Raw genomic sequence first — 6,000 nt, forward strand, 5'->3', positions numbered from 1 at the left:
GACGGGGGAGTATTTGAGCAGCACACAGGGCTCGGGTTCGTGTGCATGCTCCCGTTTAAACGCTTTCTTTAGTCTTGAAAACAGCCCCATTACAACAGGTTTTTTTTCCACTCAGAAAAACACTACACTAAAACTTCAACCAACAAAATGAGTTCTAAATTCGAATCCTTTAAATAGTAGGGCGACACGTTCTAAAAGTTCGGTGACGTCACAGAAGTCACGCGCTGATTTTTTTTTTTTTTTTTATTACTATTTTTGAAAAGTACAAGCATTATAACATAGATACAATTATACATACATACAAAAAAATAATACTACTACTAACAAAAGAATGTACATTCAGATTTGCCAGGGTTAACAAAAAAACATAAAACAATAAGTGTACATCTTAAGACACAAACACTCTCAAAAAGGATGTGTTAATTATTAACACATTTCTTGTGTTATGGCTATTTTAACACATTTTGTGTCATTTTAAGTTGATCATGTGTGAAAAATAAAAAGAGCGAGCGAGCGAGAAACAACACACTGTGTCCAACACAACATGTGTTAGCTGTCATCCAATCACATTGCTGCTTCGTCACTCCGCAAGTTGAGCAAGTTCGCGCTTCTTTTCCAACGGTGGATGACTTGGATGCACAAATGTAAGGTACTTGGATTTATTTGTTATTACAAATTGTCAAATGTAAAATTGCTATTTTTCGACGGTCAAATGTGAGAGACCGTGTCGAACAGAATAGCAACCGCGTCTGATAGTTAACGTTAAGTTAGTGCGTCACAAATTGTTTTGATTTCTTCTCATAAACATTTTGTTTTGTTGTTTTTTTTTTCTCGATTTGTTGTAAATTACATGTCTGATAGAATGCTACAGCTAGTATTAGGGGGATTCTCTTAACGAGTTAGCAATGAAAGCGGTGAGGCTTTGTCAATCTGTCGCCTCTCTTTCGTTAAACAACAGAATGTAAGTTATTGTTGTTTTGTTAAATGCCCCTAAATAGTAACATGATTTATCACGGTAACGTTAAAATTTTATTCACATTCGAGTACTCTATCTCAAAAAAGGTGTGTTAATTTGACTATTTTAACACGGTTTGTGTCATTTTATGTATGTGATTGACACAAATTGTGTAACTATAACACACTGGTGTGTAGAAAATGGGCAGGATAACACAAAATGTGTTGTCCTTAGCTAAACACAGAGGTGGGTTAAGAAAGCACACAGGTTGTGTTGTTTTCAGAGAAGGGACGGTCAGTTATTTTAATGTCAGATTTCGAGAGTGTATCTTTGTTATACGAGACAAACAGATTCTGTTTTTAGAGCTGTGTACTGTAGCATACTATTTTTACTATTTTTATGGCAGAAGTCGTAGAAGTACGAAATTCAGCAAGACTCTTAGTTGAAGATGGGCAGCCTATTTGTCAGAGGTATCGGAAGTTTATGCTAATTTGACGTTTTCGTAAATAAATAGATATTCTTCATTCTCACACTGCTTGTTAAATACTGTTTTACATTGTGAATGTGAATATTATGCTTATATATAAAACAGATTTGTGTTTTTGTTTGCCGTTTTGCAGCTTCAAATGGAGGAGACGCCAAAAACACTAGTGACTGTATTACTTGATGAAAAGGAGATATGCAAAAAACTTCAGCATCTCAAGAGTGTAGCAGAAATAATTGATGCTTCCAAATGTCTCCTACCATGTGCTGCAGAGTACCACAGAATTTTGAAATTTAATGCTGATTTTAATGAATTTATTGACACTGACCTAACTGAAAAAGTGGAAAACAAGGATAAGTTTCAAGTTTTGTTTAAGTCAATTCAGAGAACTGGATCACAGGCATTGGTATGTAATTTCACTTGTAATATATAACTAAAAATGACCTGTGTGTCATGTATATAGATTCTAGAATTATTGTACTTTCCTTAACCATTAAATAATAATATTGATTTCACTTATTTGTTTTCCTTTAAGAATGGAAAGGGGGATGCCGATGCAGCCAGTCCAAGTCATCAATAGAAAGTATGTATGTTCAAGGAGGACTTAAGAATAGAATACAAGTAATATGCTTGAAGTTTTTTTTTTTTAAGGTTGCACCAAAGAACATACCAGAACCTGGTTCAAGTAGTCAACAGAAGGTTTGTAAGTAAGTGCTGAAATAACAGCACTCTGTTCACTATTTGTATTACTCTGTTTGACTTTGTTTGCCCATTCCAGAGAAAATTTGTACATTTTGCCAGTTCATGTTGACAAGTGTCTTCATAAGTGAGTTTAACCAGTTCATTCAAAGATGCAAATTCATTCTGAAACAGTATAAGGAAGTGACTTTGAGTAAGTGAATCATTAACTCATCTAATTAGAAATACTTTGTGTCTCTTATATTTCCAGCGTCAACGTAATAGAATTGATGTAGACACTCTGCAGCACTAATTGAAAGCAAAGGTCTGAGTATATTGAAGGATTATGAAGCTTCAGGAATGCTTTCAGAGACATCAAGAAAAGTCCTTGTGAAGATAGGTGTCAGTGCGTTGGTGGAACAAAGTGGATTGTAAGTTTACAGTTGAGATAATTTCACTTTTGAAAAAAGTTGAATTATGTAATTCCATGTTTTGTCTTTATTTTACTTAGTTACCCTTGTAATGATGAGAAGCGGATGTTGGCAGAAAGTGTAGTAACACTGTTTCCTTCTCTGAAGATCAAGATGGGAGAAGAGAATGAAGGATTTGTAAGTTGTACTTATTCAAACACAAAGCTCACTTGTAATAAATGCAAATGGAATAGTAAGTGTGACAAACAGGTTACAAATAAAACGAAAATTTAGTGCACATTTTTTTAAATGACCAATATTAGAGTTTCTCAAATAGTAGATACACTCTGCTAGTTTGCTTGTCACACATCATAGGTTTTTGAGTTACAGTTGTTGTCCTTCCCTCTCATCCAGGAACATTTCTATGACCCAGTCTCCCACAGTGGATTTATTGAGATGAGACTTAGAAATCTACGGAGGAAACTTTTGTGATGATCAGCGTCGTTACCAACGCAAACGTAGTCGAATCAGTGATTTGTAAATATAAGTAAGACATTAGCCTACAAGAGTCAGGTTCAAACAATGTTTCATTGGAAATTGGGAAGTCCATTAACAGAAAAAATATCCGTCCCAAATGATTTTCCAGTCATGGTTGGATCTTTGGAAAAAAGTGTTCTGTTTGTTGAAAGCATGAAAGACTTTGGCTATGAACTTGACACATGTAGCACTGTTCATGTTTCTCACTCTGTTAATGTGTTTGGTCAGACATTTCAAACTGGTTGTGTACTTGCTTTAAACCGTGACTGAAGAGAAGAGTATCTCTTTGGTGAAGTTCTACGCATAGTTCCACAATGTGAAAAGGAATTGTTTTAGTTTTTCTTAGAGTTTTATCACAAATGTATTTTCACACACACTTATATGCTTATGTAGTCAAAAGAACCAATGAATACAAAGTTATGAATTTGAGCAATGCTGCTGATATAAAACCACTTCACATAATTTCTTGCAAAGAAAACCTATTTGTAAATCCAAAATATAAAATTGTTTAAAAATGTCTGTATGCAATTCCGATGACATGTGAATATGATGACATGAAGCTTTAATAAATGTATAAATTAAAAAATATATACATTTTGTATTGCATTCATTTTAAATGGTCAAAAATAGCACATTTATGACACAAATTGTGTGATTTATGACACATAAGTCACTCCCTGTGTTAAGAATAATAACACACTGATTGAGTTAAAAGTAACAAAATGTGTTGTCCTTAACTAGACACACAGATGTGTTAAAATATAACACAAGTTTGTTTTGAGAGTGTAGAACCAATTATAAATACATACAAAAATAAAACTACTGCTAACAAAAGAATATACATTCAGATTTGCCAGGGTTAACAAAAAAACATAAAACAATAAGTGTACATCTTAAGACACAAAGGATGAATACAGGGATACAGTTTTCATAGCTTTTACATTAGTAGAGGTATTTATAGGTTCCATATATTTGTCCAAATCAATTTTAACTGAGGTTTAGAGCCAGTAAACTTTTGTTGAATGTGAATATGAATTTTAGCTAACAGAAATCACAAATTAATTCTCTAATATTTAAGAAAGCATCTCTTAAACCAAAATAAAAGTCACTCACAAAATAAGATTGGATGAATGCTAAAAAATCTGATGAAAATGTTTCCGTTATACAAAATGTTCAGATTCCATAAATAATATCGCTGTGGAGAAAAAGCTTGTATATGAGGGACAAGAGCATCTTTTTATGAAAATGAGAAAGTTTGATAGGGATCTTTGAAACATTACAATTACAAAGCGGTAGAAAATTCAGGCCACCAACTTTAGAGAAAATATAGTCTGGGATAATATTACAGAGTGAAGAGGACCTTTGAGAAACATTTTGTTGTTTAATGTAGCAAAGTCCATTCTACCCCTGTTTTGCTGGATTCATTAATACTGATTTTTTTTTTGAGAAAAAAAAAAAAAAAACAGAAGGGAGGGTGCTTTCGAAAACCCTTTCTCTCCAAGGTGAGGTTAATTGTAGTCTAATCCAATGTAACATTAGGTCTATTAACAACGCAAATATAATAATCTGTCTTTTTAAGCAAGTTAATGGATGTGACATCATGAAATGGTTTTAAACAAACCGTGTATAGCAAATTATTCAAAATAATTCAGCAGAGGCAGGGATGCATGGACCAGGGGGGCAAAATCTCACACTATATGCTAACGTTTAACTTGTAATTCCTGTATTGTAGGTTTTGTCGATTTTAAGCAACGTTAGATGTTGTCAGGATAAATCATTGCAACCTGTTCACAGACTAAACGTGTCCAACGACATTTAACAAATTTTGTGAAGACATTTGATTGCCACCATTGCATTTTTCAGTCGTATAAATGGCGATCGGGGATGGTTCAACGTAGTGCAACGAAGGAAGAAAAAACAGGCTAACTTGTTTATCCAACCTTTCTTATTTTTATTGGTGTTATAGGTTTCTTATTGCTGTAAAGATGGACGCGTTTAAACGATGTAACGATATATTAGAAAATAAGCTAAATGCGCTTTCATCTTGAACATGAATCTGAGTGTAGTCGTATAATTGGCTTGACGTGGGTCAAATTGCACAATTAACGTATTATTGTTTTAATTTCTCTACTTCAGGCAACTTGAAATAGAAACTGTGTGGTATCACTAGAAGATGAAATGTGAAACACATCTCTGCCTCTATTGTGGGTTGCAGAGCAATTATCGCTCACAGTGTCCAGAATTGAAGGCAAATGCCCATTCCCGAGCAGAGGGGGGAGAGCTGTCTCGGGAGTAACTCAGTTAGTCTCTCCAGTAAATATGGGTCTTTTTCTTTTTCCTGTCACTCTCAGGAACGGTAATAAGTCACACCAGCTGCAAGCTTTAGTTGATTCTGGGGCTGCTGGGAATTTTATGGACATTACTGTTGCTTCCCATCTCCAGTTACCTGTTAACCCTCTATCCTCCACTCTGGAAATCATATGCCCTATGATTGTTCTTGAGGACCTCAAGTCCATAGATCTCTCCCGAGTTCCCTCTGAATATCATCTTTTATGGTCTGTGTTCTGCAAAGAAAGAGCCACTGTCTTGCCCCCCCACAGACCTTATGATTGTTCTATCGAGTTGCTGCCTGGTTCATGCCCTCCTCGTGGTCGTATATTCTCCCTGTCCTCACCTGAGCAGAAAGCCATGGAGAGTTATATTAAGGAGTCTCTCTGCGGCTGGGATCATTCGGCCGTCCACATCACCACCGCAGGAGCAGGGGTTTTTTTTTGTTGAGAAAAAGGATGGTGGACTCAGGCCCTGCATTGATTATAGGGCCCTCAACCTTTATCACGGTACTTAATCGCTATCCCCTCCTCTTATGACTTCTGCGCTTGAGCTGCTTCAAGATGCCGTGATCTTTACTAAACTTGACTTGCGTAATGCATACCACC

General features: G+C 35.4%; 2 long non-coding RNA genes across 2 annotated transcripts; both read left to right on the top strand.

Moving 5' to 3' along the window:
• Positions 1–1,581: 1,581 nt before the first annotated feature.
• Positions 1,582–2,284, top strand: LOC122349660. The gene is made up of 3 exons (XR_006251476.1): positions 1,582–1,845; positions 1,975–2,022; positions 2,091–2,284. It is a non-coding gene; the product is annotated as an uncharacterized LOC122349660 (long non-coding RNA).
• A 146-nt stretch (positions 2,285–2,430) lies between these two features.
• Positions 2,431–2,993, top strand: LOC122349661. Its single transcript, XR_006251477.1, has 3 exons — positions 2,431–2,548; positions 2,629–2,725; positions 2,942–2,993. It is a non-coding gene; the product is annotated as an uncharacterized LOC122349661 (long non-coding RNA).
• Positions 2,994–6,000: the final 3,007 nt, after the last annotated feature.

The sequence above is a fragment of the Puntigrus tetrazona genome, chromosome 7 (genome assembly GCF_018831695.1).
Source record: "Puntigrus tetrazona isolate hp1 chromosome 7, ASM1883169v1, whole genome shotgun sequence".
Lineage (NCBI taxonomy): Eukaryota > Metazoa > Chordata > Actinopteri > Cypriniformes > Cyprinidae > Puntigrus > Puntigrus tetrazona.